A 14,619-nucleotide genomic window follows, 5' to 3' on the forward strand; every position below is an offset into this window, starting at 1 on the left:
CAGTTGGCTTGTATCCATCCCAGTGCTTAGTACAGTGTCTGGCACATAGTAAGCACTTAACAAATACCATTATTATCAGTGTCACTTAAGTTGGCCAGGTTGAGCTAACTCAAGACTACGGAAATCAAGGGCAGAAATGGGGGAAGCGACATGGAGTGGCAGTCAGGTGTATATATTGAGCACTTACTGTGTGCAGAGCACTGCACTAAAGCGTCTGGGAGAGTACAAAGCCTCCCTTTTTTCTCTTCTCACACTCCTTTCTGCGTCGCCCTGACTTGCTCTCTATGTTCATCCCCCCTTCCCGGCCCCACGGCACTTATGTCCGTATCTGTTGTTTATTTCCATTAACGTCTGCATCCCCATCTAGACAGTAAGCTCGCTGTGGGCAGGGATTGTGTCTGTTTAACGTTGAACTGGAGTCTCCCAAGCGCTTAGTACAGTCCTCTGCACACAGTAAACGCTCAATAAATACGAATGAATGTGTGAACGAGAAACAGACACGGTCCCTGCCCGCAACACAGGCCAGACCTCAAAGGCTGAGTGTAAAGAAATAACCAGTTGCCTAGAGACAAGATTAGGAGAAATAAAGTTGGGAAGGAGGCTCAACTATCGTGAGGCATTTCAGGCAGACGAAAAAAAATATTCCGTTATAAGCAAGGGAGGAGGAGCCCAGAAAATGTCATTCCCCACCCGTCAGTGAAAGAGAAAATTTGTAACCAATACCTGGGAAAAGATGGAGATTTTATTTTTCTCCTGCCTCTACAGAAGACTGACAGGTGACTAGGGAATGTCTCATCCGGAATGGCAGGTTGGAAAGTCAGACTAGCATAAAAAAAAAAAAACCCCGCGATTGGGGCGTTTACGAAAAAAACAAACAGGGTAATTAATCAGCCGGGCCATAGAATTCTTAAGAAATTGGCAGATGTTATTGTGATTTTCTTCCCCCTTTTTTTCAAGATTTTGAAGGGGAAAGGGAAGGACAGATTTACTTATCTTTAGAAGGGATGGATCTAGTCGTTTTAGGCCATGAATAGGCTCACCATTGATACTGGTGAAATACTAGACCAGAGAAGTAGGGTGGTCTAGTGGATAGAGCGTGGATCTAGGAGTCAGAAAGACCTGGGTTCTAATCCAGGCTCTGACACTCGGCTGCTGGGTGATGGGCTTAGAACCTGATTTAGAATCCAGATCCTGTGACCCCCAAGCCTGTGCCCTAGCCACTAGACCACCTGCTGCACTGTTAATCATTTACTATGTTCCAAGCACTGTAATGATAATAATAATAATGTTGGTATTTGTTAAGCGCTTACTATGTGCAGAGCACTGTTCTAAGCGCTGGGGTAAACACAGGGGAATCAGGTTGTCCCACGTGGGGCTCACGGTCTTAATCCCCATTTTACAGATGAGGGAACTGAGGCACAGAGAAGTGAAGTGACTTGCCCACAGTCAGCTGACAAGTGGCAGAGCTGGGATTCGAACTCACGAGCCCTGACTCCAAAGCCCGTGCTCTTTCCACTGCGCCACGCCGCTTCCCTAGAAGTGAAGTGACTCGCCCACAGTCACACAGCTGACAGGTGGCAGAGCCGGGATTTGAACCCATGGCCTCTGGCTCCCAAGCCCTGACTCTTTCCACTGAGCCACGCTGCTTCTCAACTGTACTGAGTACTGGGGCGGGACTCACAGTCTGAGCCCGGAGAGGGAGAAGTTATTGCTCATCACGGACAGGGAACGAGTCTCCCAACTCTGTTGTATTGACCTCTGCGAAATACTTGGTACGGTGCTCCGCACAGAGTGAGTGCTCAGTTAATTCACCTGATTGATGAATCCCATTTTACGGATGAGGAGACAGAGGCGGAGAAGTGCCTTGTCTGAGGTCAACGGCAGGCAAGTGGCAGAGTTGGGATGAGAACCCGGGTTTCCTGACTCCCGGACCCAAATTCTTTCCACTGAGCTCCTTGTGGGCGGGAATGACTCATTCATTCATTCAGCCCTATTTATTGATCGCTTACTGAGTGTAGAGCGCTGTACTAAGTGCTCGGGAGAGTACAAGAACAGTGCTCGGCACATAGCGCTTAACAGATGCCAACATTATTATTACAAGAGTACTGCTTGAGTGTTACAAGTACTACGAGAGTGCTGCTTGAGAAGCAGCATGGCCTTCTGGAGAGAGCCCGGGCCCGGGAGTCGAAAGATCGTGGGTTCTGTTCCCGGCTCTGCCATTTTTCTGCCGCGGGACTTCTTTTACTACGTTTTACTTCTCCGTGCCTCAGTTATCTCAGCTGTAAAATGGGGATTGAGACTGTGAGCCCCAGGTGGGACGAGGACTGTGTCCTACCCGATTTGCTTATATCCACCCCAGTGCTTACTACAGTGCCTGGCACGTAGTCGTAGTAATACTATAATAATTATAATATACTATATACTATAATAATTATAGTAATATAATACTATAATAATACACAGTAATATAACAATAAACAGGCACATTCCCTGCCCACAGCAGGCTTAAAGTCTAGAGGATTATCTGTTGCACCCATTTGTATTGTATTCTCTCAAGCACTTAGTTCAGTGCTCTCCACACAGTGTTCAGTAAATGCCATAGATTTTAAAAGTGAAATCCGCGAGTCGTCCCATTTCCGTGAACGTGTTGTGTCTCCCTCCCCAATTTTACGAGCCCAGCGTTCCTCCTGGCCGGTGCCCCTGACTCCCCTAAAGGTCAGACAGCAGCGGGGTTCAGTATCAGCCTGGGGACAGCGCATTGAGTAGGGACCCATGGGGCTGATTTGACCGATGAAGAAAAAACCAAAATGCGCACCGGCGTGGCTCAGTGGAAAAAGCCCGGGCTTGACAGTCAGAGGTCTTGCGTTCGGATCCCGGCTCAGCCGCTTGTCAGCTGTGTGACTTTGGGCAAGTCCCTTAACTTCTCAGTGCCTCAGTTACCCCATCTGTAAAATGGGGATCAAGACTGTGAGCCCACGTGGAACAACCTGATCACCTTGTATCCTCTCCAGCGCTTAGACCAGTGCTTTGCACATAGTAAGCGCTTGACAAGTGCCATTATTATGAATATAATTTACAGGTGATACTACAGTTGACCCGATCGCAGACATAAGCGGCGTAGGGTAACAATATAGGGAAACGGCGTGACCTAGTGGAAGGAGCTCAGGCTTGGGAGTCAGAGGACATGGGTTCTAATCCCAGCTCCGCCACTTGTCTATTGTGTGACCTTGGGCAAGTCACTTTACTTCTCGGGGCCTCAGTTACCTCATCTGGAAAATGGGGATTAAGACCGTGAGCCCCCTCTGGGGCAGGGACTGTGTCCATCCTGATTACCTCGTATCTACCCCAGCTCGTAGAACAGTTCTTGTCACGGAGTAAGCACTTAACAAATACCATTATTATTATTATTATTATTAAAACTGAAAAACGACTAGAAATTGGAAAAGTCGATCAACAAATTTGACAAAAGTCGCTAAACTAGTGCAGCGCCACACACACGTTTCAAAACAGCAGGGTGGCTCAGTGGAAAGAGCACGGGCTTGGGAGTCAGAGGTCATGGGTTCGACTTCCGGCTCTGCCACTTGTCAGCTGGGTGACTGTGGGCGAGTCACTTCACTTCTCTGTGCCTCAGTTACCGCATCTGGAAAATGGGGATGAAGACTGAGAGCCCCTCGTGGGACAACCTGATTCCCCTGGGTCTACCCCAGCGCTTAGAACAGTGCTCTGCACATAGTAAGCGCTTAACAAATACCAACATTATTAAAACACTCTCTCCTCTGTTCTCTCTCTCTCTCTCTCGCTCCCCCTTCTCTCTCTGAAGACTGGTTAGGGACAGGTCTAGCAGAAAAAGGCCCCAGGGCCTGGTCCTTCAAGAGGTGAGTGTGAATCACCGACGTAGAGCCCTTATTAAAAAAAGAAAAACACAGCCTGGAACTGGGGCGCATCAACAAGTCTGTAATACGTGATTTAAAAACCGGTCCGTGGCACGCAAGAGCTAGAGAGGAATCCGACCATTATTTTTTGCTGTTGTGAAACCCGAGTTAAAATGTCAGTCCAGTTTTGGTCCCTGACCTTGAGAGTAGATGTCGTCTAAACGTTGACAAGCAGTGTGGCCTAGTGGAAAGAGTAGGGGTCTGGGAGTCAGAGGACCTGGGTTCTTATCCCGGCCCTGCCACTTGTCTGCTGTGGGACCTTGGTCAAGTCACTCCCTTTCTGCATGCCTCAGTTCCCTCATCTGGAAACTAGGGATGAAGACCGTGAGTCCCATGTGGGACGGGTACTGTGCCCAACCTAATTAACTTATATCTACCCCAGCGTTTGGAACAGTGCTTGGTGCATAGGAAGCGTGTAACGAGTGCAGCAATCAAAATAATATGCTTGTAATTCCATGTACCGCTTCCTCTGTTGTTCAGAGTCATTTAAATTCCTATTGGCAATTCCTAATCCTTGAGGTACGCTAAGTCTCGGAAACCAGTTTCTTTAGTGCATTGAAAATTTAATTATTTCCATTGATTAGTGCTTGTGATTTCTCATTCTACCAAGGGCAGAGCTGATATGCTGGGCAAATAAGCACCATAATCCTCAATTTCATTTAGCTCATTTGCCAAATAGCAGATGCCATGCAACAGAACATTTGAAAAACACAGTGGTTTCCCTGGGGGTACTTACTACAATGAAATATTCAAAGTCCCGCCTGATAACTTCTCTTTTAGGAGATAGCACCGGGCTAGATGCAAGGTAATCCGAGTTAGCCGCAGTCCCCAGCCTTAAGTAGGAGGGAGAACAGGTATTGAGCCTCTGTTGTGCAGTTGAGGAAACTGAGGCACAGAGAAGTGAAGTGACTTCTATCCGGTGGGCTACTGTGCTTTAATTGTCAGGCCAAAGTTCAGCTCCTCCTCTCTGCAGAGTGTGTGTGTGTGTCTGTCTATCTCCCACCCCCTTTCCCTCTTCGTACAGTCCATAAATATGTAATAGTTAATTTTCATAGTGTTGTCTTCCATTTGTTAGTCAAAAGGCACCTTTCATGCTAGTAGAGTAGAGATCTGTCATAACTTATGCTACTTAGAACTATCGTGATGCTAAACTGTAATAATAATAATAATAATTATGGTATTTGTTAAGCACTTAACAATGTGCCAAGCACTGTTCTAAGCGCCGGGGTAAATACAAGGTAATCAGACTGTCCCCCGTGGGGCTCAGTCTCGAGCCCCATTTTACAGATGAGGTAACCGAGGCACAGAGAAGTTAAGTGACTTGCCCAAGGTCCCACAGCAGGCAAGTGGCGAAACCGGGATTAGAACCCACGACCTCTGACTCCCAAGTCTGTGCTCTTGACACTAGGCCACGCTTTAATGAGCAATATTAAAGTCAGTCAAGATACTTCAGAAGTGGAGGAGGAAGAAGGAATGGGACCGGTTAAACCGAACACCGTGAGAAATGCCAGCCGGAAAATTCAGAAGTTTGGGGCCTTAAGCGAGTTGGCGAGTTTCATCATTTTCAGCGGACTCCAGTCAGAATGGCATTTCTTACAGTCTTCTGTCGACGTATTGCCGCAGGAACTAAAGCAACGCCATTATTGGAGTCATCCAACCCAGAATTCTTCCTCTAACAGTGCCGAAAAGAAGCCTGGAGGAAAAGCGTGATGGTTGCCCACTTGGCTGCTGTTCCTGGTGTTTACCGATTTGCCATTTGGCATCCCGATCTTGCTTCCCATGCCCCCTTCCTGACTTTTACTGTTGTAACCCCTGTGCATCTCTTGAACCTAAATTTCTCCAAGTCCTTCTTGACCCTACTGACATTTTCTGACTGCACAGCTTCCCGTAGTAACAGATCCCATATGCTCACCACCCACGATGTGAAGAAATGGCTTCTTTTGGTTTTGAACTTACCACCCTCAAGGTCTCGGCGTGGAGTTTGGTGAAAAACGATTTCGTGTTCGCCCCGCCAGCGCCCGTCTCGATTTTTGTGAAATCGTCGGCCACTTTACCTCCGTGTTTAACCGTACTTACCAAGCGATATCCGTTGTTTTCAATAACTTTTCCTCTTTAACACCTACAGATGTCACCACCGTGTGAAGATGTCTGTCCATTGTCATGTTGTACTCTCCCAACCGCTCAGTATAGCGCCCTGCACACAAGTGCTCAATAAATATATTTGATAATGGAATCAAAAATTCAAACGACCACTCCTGTTTAAACAAACCTTATTTTTATTAGCATTTATGCTGGATGGGGATATTTTTAATGGATTTTTTTTTACATAAAAGTTGGACAAGATAGCTCTCTACCGTATTAATTCTTGCAGGTACAGTTATTTTTTTCTCCACAGGTAGTCGGAAACAGAATGCAGCTCAAATGTTGTAATAATCTCTCCAAGTTCTACACTGCGTAGATTAAAATACGCCATTCTGTTTGAAAGACATTTGATTAAATGACCTTAGTTTTTCCTTTTGTACATTTTTACCATGTTTGAGAATCTGTGGTATTAAAGGCGAAGGTCTGAACTTTTAAAATGGTTAACTTCCTTGGAAATTGTGGAAACATTCCGAGTAGAAAGAGCAAAATAGGCTTCTTCCATGAGCAGTACTCAGCCTCATCTGATCTGGCAGCCCAGCCCCAATTAATTTTGTCCTTGCTAAAAATGGGTGACAAGACTTCACTATTTATTTGAATTTGACTTTCAAAAAAAGAAGCCATTGTTTTTATGTTGGACGACTATAATTATTTAAAATACCAGTTTACTCCATGGATCAGTAATGGCACGCAACTTTTCTTTTGTCTGAGTGAAATATGAAATGGGGCAATGTAACCTGCCCCGGGCCAAAAAAAAATAAATAAAATAAATTAAAAAAAAAAATCCATTTGCAAGGGAACTGCTCTAGTTGAGAGGCAAATCACCAGATGGTAGAGCTGTAGGTAATGGCCACATTTCTCAATATGCAAAGCCGTTGAGCAATAATTCTGTTCACTCCAAGTTGGTATCTGCGTAGTGTTTAAATAATGGAATATGTTTTGGAGCACGTGTACTATTTAAACGTGTAACCTGCATCATTTATTAGTTGATATTTGAAAACCTCTTAGCCTCTGACCTTGTGTGGAAATTGCCATGTATAATGCATTTCTTGCAGTTGGCAGATTTGAAATTACCTTTTCTGAGAGGCTGATCTTTGTGGAAAAAAAAAATAGTGGGTATTGGCGGATTGTATGACAGCTGATATTTATCAAGTTAAAGTGGAGTTTCACTCTAACATTTTAAAACAACTTAAGCTTTTCCTGTGTGTACTGGTTCAGAAATGTGGATGAGTAGTGCAGGGGTCTCATGCACTTGGTTAGTTTTAGCGATATTTAAATAAGGCATAAATGCCAGGCGATTAAGAATATAAAACATTTAATTCCTTTTTTTTGTGACGTTTTGTTGCCTTTGTTTCACAGTCATTCTTCCTACTTAAAAGATAACAAATATTAAAAGGCATTTCTGTCCCTTACAATTTGGCACCGGAAATGGGTGTTCTCCGTAGGTTTTTCTGCAGAGAGTGGACACCGGAGGTGGAAAACTGCTCATACAAATAAAATATCTGCCTTTATTTGCAAGTAGTCCCTTTTCCCCCCCTCCCTAAGACAGCAGAATCGTTTCAAAAGTATTGCTGGTTTCACACCTGAATGATTTTACTTCCTAAAATCAAAAATTCACAGACATTTAGGATTTGCAAGTTAGATGATCGTGTAAACCCCCCACCCCCGCACCCCACAAATTGTAAATTGCTGTATTGTAGCCATCCTTATCCAGATCATAAATTGCATTAGAGAGGCCCGACAGTATTTTATTTCTGTTCCTGCTTCCATTAGCTAGGAAAGCCAACTCAATTGTGGATGAAATGCGAGCTCATCGGGCAACGCGTGGTGTTCGAATGGTGTCTGCCGGATTTTTCCAGAAGGTTGTTTTTGGCTCCCAGAGTTGCGATTTAATCGTCCTGCACCCCTAAACGCGGTGGTGTGACAACAGAAAGGCAGAGGGCCAATAGGGTATTGGCCGAAGATGGTAAGAGGATCCTACAGAAGTCCAAATATTTTCATGCAACTTACCTTCAGAGGCATCCGTGGCCACTTTTCGCACTTTTGTACCATGCTTCGCCAACTCAGAATATTGATATGCAGATCACACGGGTTTCCCTTAAGGTAGCAGGAGACGGGGTGATTGAAAAGACAAATTGGCCGAGCGCAGTTATGATCTTAGTACCTCTCACAATGTCACCCATGATTCAGCAGTATAAGGATTTGAATGCCCGTGAGAGCGGAGGGGGCGAAATCTTCACCTGACAGTGTTTTCTTAGGCAGGCAGCAAGTTTCGATGAGCGGAGCACTTGAAACGCTTTTTGTCTTAGATCTAAACAGCTTTCTTGCACTTCTGTTGGCAGCGAAGTGGGGGAGAACGATGGCTTCTTTTTCGGTTGTGCCAAGTCAGAGGTACAATGCGGTGTTGGGAAGGGGAAGAAATTAAAATAGTGAACGGTTTCAGAGTAGACAGACGGAGAGATCAATCGAAAGGTTAGTCAGCCATTTGTGTGCCCTTTTGAAGAGCTTCAGAGGCAGGCTATGAGTAATAATAATATTTATGAGACGCTTACTGTGGGTTTCAGAGCACTGTACTGAGCGCTGGGAGAGAATCCACAGGTGGGAATAAACCTCTCTCTCTCTGTCACTTACGAGGTTCCCAAGTTAAGAAGGGGCTCATGAGATAACTCTAGTGGCCACCCAGTCCAGTGGTCTGTCTCTGGTGGCAACAGGATCCTTGGAAGAACAGTCACTGGTATATATGGAGGGCTTCCTGTGGGCAGAGCACTGTACTAAGCGCTTGGGAAAATACAACCTAGACGCATTCTCTACCCACAACAAGCTTACAGTCTAGAGCACGGTTACCGTCCCTCAGTCCCACGGCACCTAGGTACAGATCAACCCGCCGTACTTATTGAGCGCTTACTCTGCGCGGAGTGGTGGGAAGAGTGCGAGAGAACAGAGTCGGTGGACGTATTCTCTGCCTCAGCAACGAGCGTACGGTCTAGAGCGGGAGGCCGTCTATAAATTAGCGAGACAGCGAGCTCTTCGTGTGCAAGGAGTGTGTCTGCCGACTCCGGTTGGACCGTACTCCCCCAGGCGCCTAGTACAATGCGCTGCACACGGTGAGTGCTCAAACATGACACCGAGTGTGCTGTCAAGCATCCATAGCTTTCCCTCCGGTCTAGGAACCTGTCGGTCCTTCTCCGTACACCAATTTTTGTAATGACTTTCACTTTTTGAGAAGAATCAAGTGCACCCATTTAAAAAAGTGTGTTCCTTTAGTATCCACAGTTCCACAATGTTGGGAGTTATGTTTCTCGGTGAAACGTACTTTGAGGAAAAGCCCACAGAAGAGCACTTAACCACTGTCAACAAATGTTCACTAATCCCAACGCCTTATATCCAAGTAGGCTCTCCCCGTGGGCCGAAGACGCCTCTGATTCTCCACCTGCTTTCTAGCCAAAACACTTAGGAAATCTCGGGTCGCGGAAGGATCGAAAACATTTGGCTTTTACGCTAGTGGCTGTAATGGTATTCGCTGAGTACCTCCTGGGTGGGCTGCACTTTAGTAAGCACTTGAACTCAAGGAAGAAGCCTGACAAGTGAGAATCTATTTGCAACCGCTTAGATCCTTGAAAAATCCTAGATTGTATTAAACCTGCCCTTTTCATTTTTGTCGCAAAAATAATCCCTCTTAGAATTTAGGTCCCATTACAATTGTTTTGAAATCCCTATTCTCCCACCTCCCTCCCCACCCCGCCAGACCGGTATTTTACTTAAGAATTTTTGTAATGTCCTTGCTCCTCAGCTGGGTACTGACAATTTTGTGCATCAGGAAAATAGTTGAAATCTGGTGGGTTCTTTTTTTTTTTTTTTTATGTACAAGGAAAACACGAAAGCACTCTGTGAACTGGGAGTCAGGAGAGACTGCCTCCTTGGGTGGTCTAGGACAAGATTAACTCAAAACCCTTTTGTAGCACTTATATATCCTGCCATCACAAAGATGTTTGGCAATTGTTTGAGATGATATATGTAAAAGGGGCTGGGGACCTTTTAGTAGGCGATCACTTCTGTACTTCCACTTGGCACCGAATCCTTGGCAGTGGGGCATCCACTGGTAATTCCTTTAGCTATTGCTCGATGATAATAATAGCTGGGGTATTCATTAAGCTCTTGATAAGTGCCAAGCATTGCAGTGAGCACTGGTGCAGATAAAAGATAATGATGATAACTGCGGTATTTAAGCGCTGTTGGGTTCCTGATTTTTCATCGGGGATGCCTTGGGTGGGGAAGTAGCAAGGCAGAGTCGATAGAGCCCAGCCGGGAGTCAGAAAGTCATGGGTTCCAATCCCAGCTCTGTCACCTGTCTGCTCTGTGGCCTTGGGCAAGTCGCTTCACTTTTCCGGGCCTCAGTTCCCTCGCCTGTAAAATGGGGGTTAAGGCTGCGAGCGCCAGGCAGGACAGGGACTGTGTCCAACCCGATTTGCTTGTTTCCACCCCAGGGCTTAGTACAGTGCCTGGCACATAGTAAGTGTTTAATAAATGCCACAATTTATTATTATTATTACACTCCCTCCCACCCTTATCCCCCAGTACTCTGCTCATCTTTCGCACATGTCCCTCCCTTTCCTGGCACTAATGTTAAAAACTAATGTTCATTTGGATGTCTGTGTTTTAAAATCCTCGTCATTGTGGTATTTGTTAGATGCTATGTGCTAAGCGGTATATTAAGCCCAGGGGTAGCTACAGCTCAGATCAGACACGCTCCTTGTCCCCCATGAAGCCCAGAGTCTAAGTAACTTGGTGTGGGATGGGAGAGAAGTTGGTAGAAACTCAGTATCAATAATAATAATAATAATGGTATTTATTAAGTGCTTACTGTGTGCCGTGCACTACACTAAGCAGTCGGGTGGCTGCAAGCAAATTAGATTGGACCCAATCCCTGTCCCATGTGGGGCTCCCAGTCTCAATCCCCATTTTCCAGATGAGGTAACTGAGGCCCAGAGAATAATAATAATGTTGGTATTTGTTAAGCGCTTACTATGCGCCGAGCACTGTTCTAAGCGCTGGGGTAGACACAGGGTAATCAGGTTGTCCCACGTGGGGCTCACAGTCTTCATCCCCATTTTACAGGTGAGGTAACTGAGGCACCGAGTAGTCAAGTGACTTGCCCAAAGTCACACAGCTGACGAGTGGCCGAGCCGGGATTCGAACCCATGACCCCTGACTCCCAAGCCCAGGCTCTTTCCACTGAGCCACGCTAAGTGAAGTCACCCAGGGTCACGCAAAAGACATGTGGCGGAGTCGGGATTGGAACCCATGACCTGGAATAAGGGAGAGAAGATAGATTGAGGACTGGAGGAGCTGTTATCCCAAGCAGTTTGCGCTCGTGCTTATGATAGCTGTTTTATTTTTTGGGGGGGTCGAAGGGGGCAACCAGCCCTTTTAATCTAGAGTCCGCAGATTGTTCCACCCTCGGAGAGGGGCAGCACAAGTGTAGCCGTTGGTCACCGGTCGCTTGGGCCAGAATTTGTAGGAACGGCACGGTTCTAAGCACCACAACTCAGTTGTTGGTCTCACCACGCATGTAGAGTTGTACATAACTAAGACTCCAGCTTAATAAGAATGCTACTTATAATAACGTTAGAACTTGGGATGCCATGTATTCAGAATACGGCTGGACTAAGTACCTTTGATTTCTACGAACTTATTTGGAAAATTCACCCGAAGAAATACCGCCCATTCCGACGAGCACGGAAGACGACCCAGAGTATTATGGGACAATTTAGTTGTCCAGAGTGGTTTGAAGAAGAGTGATCTATGTTGCAAATATTAAGCCGCTAACTACAGGCAATAAGGTGCTGTAGCATGCACTAATTTGCAGGCATGCATAGGCAAGTTTCCACCAAGTACAGAATGAAGCTCATTAAAGTCATGAAGCAAGCATTTAAATTCTTCTTTCAATACCTTGTTTATCCCATTTTTCTCTGACTCCCCCCCCCCCCCGAGTAGTACGTAGCATTAAGCTAAGCGTTTTGTGTGTGCAGAGCATTAGAGGAACTGTATTTTGCAACTAATGGCCCGGGTGGTTGAATGCCATAAGACCATTAACACCCATTTGTCTTTTCACCCCTCGCCCAGAAGCCTACATTAGGCAAAATCTTGGGGTCCAGCCAGGCCCAAACTTAAACCCCCAGGTTTGCTGGCGAGCCTGGTTTAGGGTGCGGTGGAATGGAACCGCCAGTCCTAACAAATGCATAGGGGCTTCTGTAAATGAACGAAAAAACTCCAAAACAATCATCCCTGCTTCTCGAGATGGTACTGCGCCTCCTTTGTATCTGTAATCTGTTTCTTTAGATTAGCGTCTGTCCCCCGCTTTAGTCTGGAAGCTCATTGTGGGCAGTCAGCCAATTGTATTTATTCTTCTCTCCCTTCTCTCCTCCTACAACCCAGCCCGCACACTCTGCCCCTCTGGTGCTAACTTCCTCCCTGTGCCTGTCCTCGCCAGTCTCCCCCCGCCCGACCCCCGGCCCACGTCCTACCTCTGGCCTGGAACGCCCGCCCTCCTCATCTGCCAGACGATGACTCTCTCCCCATCCCTTCAGAGCCTTACTGAAGGCCCATCTCCTCCAAGAGGCCTTCCCAGACTAAACCCCACTTTTCCTCATCTCACACTCCCTTCTACATCACTATGACACACTCCCTTTGCTCTTCTCCCCCCTCCCCACCCCTCAGCACTTATGTATATATCTGTAATTTTATTTATTTATATTGACATCTGTTTGCTTATACTGATGTCTCTTCCTCTCCCCCCCACCCTGACTGTGAGCCTGTCGTAGGAAGGGATAGTCTCTATTGCTATATTGTACTTCCCAAGCGCTTAATAATAATAATAATAATAATGATGATGGTGTTTGTTAAGCGCTTACTATGTGCCAAGCACTGTTCTAAGCGCCGGGGTAGATACAGGGTCATCAGGTTGTCCCACGCGGCTCACAGTCTTCATTCCCATTTTACAGTTGAGGGAACTGAGGCGCAGAGAAGTGATTTGCCCAGAGTCACACACTGATAAATGGCCGAGGCGGGATTAGAACCCATGACCTCTGACTCCCAAGCCCGGGCTCTTTCCCCTAAGCCACACTGCTTCTCTGCACAGTGCTCTGCATACAGTAAGCGCTCATTTAAATATGATTGACTCAGCCCTTATTTTGTGCAAGAGCACTGTACTGAGCATTTGGGAGAATTCAGTAGAACAATAAGCAGACACATTCCTTGCCCACAGGAAATGGGACTACCAACTCTTCTGTCATATTGTTCTCTCTCAGGTGCTTAGGACAGTGTTCTAGCACACAGTAAGCACTCAGTAAGTACCAATGATTGACTCCCACTCTTCCCCTTATTATTATTATTGATAATAAAAAATTGTACTTGTTAAATGCTGACTGTGTGCCAAGCACTGTTCTGACCACTGGGGTTAATCAGGTTAGACACAGTCCCTGCCCTACGTGGGGCTCACACCCTTAATCCCCATTTTATAGATGAGCTAAGTGAGGGCCAGAGAAGTTAAGTGTCGTAGTCGGAATTAGAACCCGGGTCCTTCTGACTCACGGGCCCAGGCCCAAACTGGGAGGAGGTTGGACATGGGGAGGGCCCCCTCGTAGTTTCCCGAGCCTGGTCTGAACCAGTTGACGTTGTTTACTGACGGACTTAGGGGCCGTTGTCCTTTCGGGCCGATGGGGATGGGGTTGGTCCAGATCTCCTCCTGGTCTACTTGTTTCCACCTTCACTTGTCTATTACCGGGATAGGTAATAGTAATTCAGAACAGTGGTATTGGTGAAGCATTTATTCTCTGCCAAATACTGTCCTGAGCACGGGGATACTCAGAGATCGATCAGCATGGATACAGTTCCCGTCTTTCATTGGGCTCACAGCCCGACTATCAGTCAGGGGTATTTATTGAGCGCCTACTAGGGAGCTGGAGAGACGACCGGGGTTTCATTAGCTCTCCCCTCCCGGAGTTTCCATCATCCCATTAGATCATAAGGGCAGAGATGGAGTCGCTGGCGGGTTGCTTGTTACCCGGTGATCGGGGGGTTCGGGCCATGCAGCGGTTGATGGTAATGACGGAAATGGGAGAAAGGAAATAGAAGAGAAGAGATGGGGAGAGGGAGGGGAAGCGAAAGAGCAGAAAAGCACTCACTCGCTTCCTTGGCAATTTAGTAGATTATGAGCTTCCTCGAGGGACAGGGACCATGGCCAAACCACCTCCCCCCAACCCGTGTATTTCTTCCCAGCTTCTCATACAGTGCTCGGCGCAAAGTGCGTGCTTCCCCTCCCGAGCCCTCCTTTCCTCTTCTCCCACTCCCTTTCGTGTCACCCTTGCACTTGGACCTGTTCTCTTTATTCACTTCTCTCCCTCAGCCTCACTGTAGCTGTGTCCATATCTGTCATTTATTTATTTATATTAAACTTGACTGATATTATTGCAAGTATTATATCACCACTACGACTACTACTGCTGTCACCCAGGGTCAGCGCCGTCACTTCAGGGTCCGGACTGAAAAG

The 14,619-nt window shown here is 46.5% G+C and overlaps 1 protein-coding gene across 10 annotated transcripts in view; it reads left to right on the forward strand.

Moving 5' to 3' along the window:
- The window catches only part of NCOA3 (nuclear receptor coactivator 3), a 142,642-nt gene that overhangs the window by 74,047 nt on the left and 53,976 nt on the right, over window positions 1–14,619 (forward strand). The gene's annotated exons all lie outside the window — the stretch shown is intronic.

Source organism: Ornithorhynchus anatinus, chromosome 8 (assembly GCF_004115215.2).
Source record: "Ornithorhynchus anatinus isolate Pmale09 chromosome 8, mOrnAna1.pri.v4, whole genome shotgun sequence".
NCBI lineage: Eukaryota > Metazoa > Chordata > Mammalia > Monotremata > Ornithorhynchidae > Ornithorhynchus > Ornithorhynchus anatinus.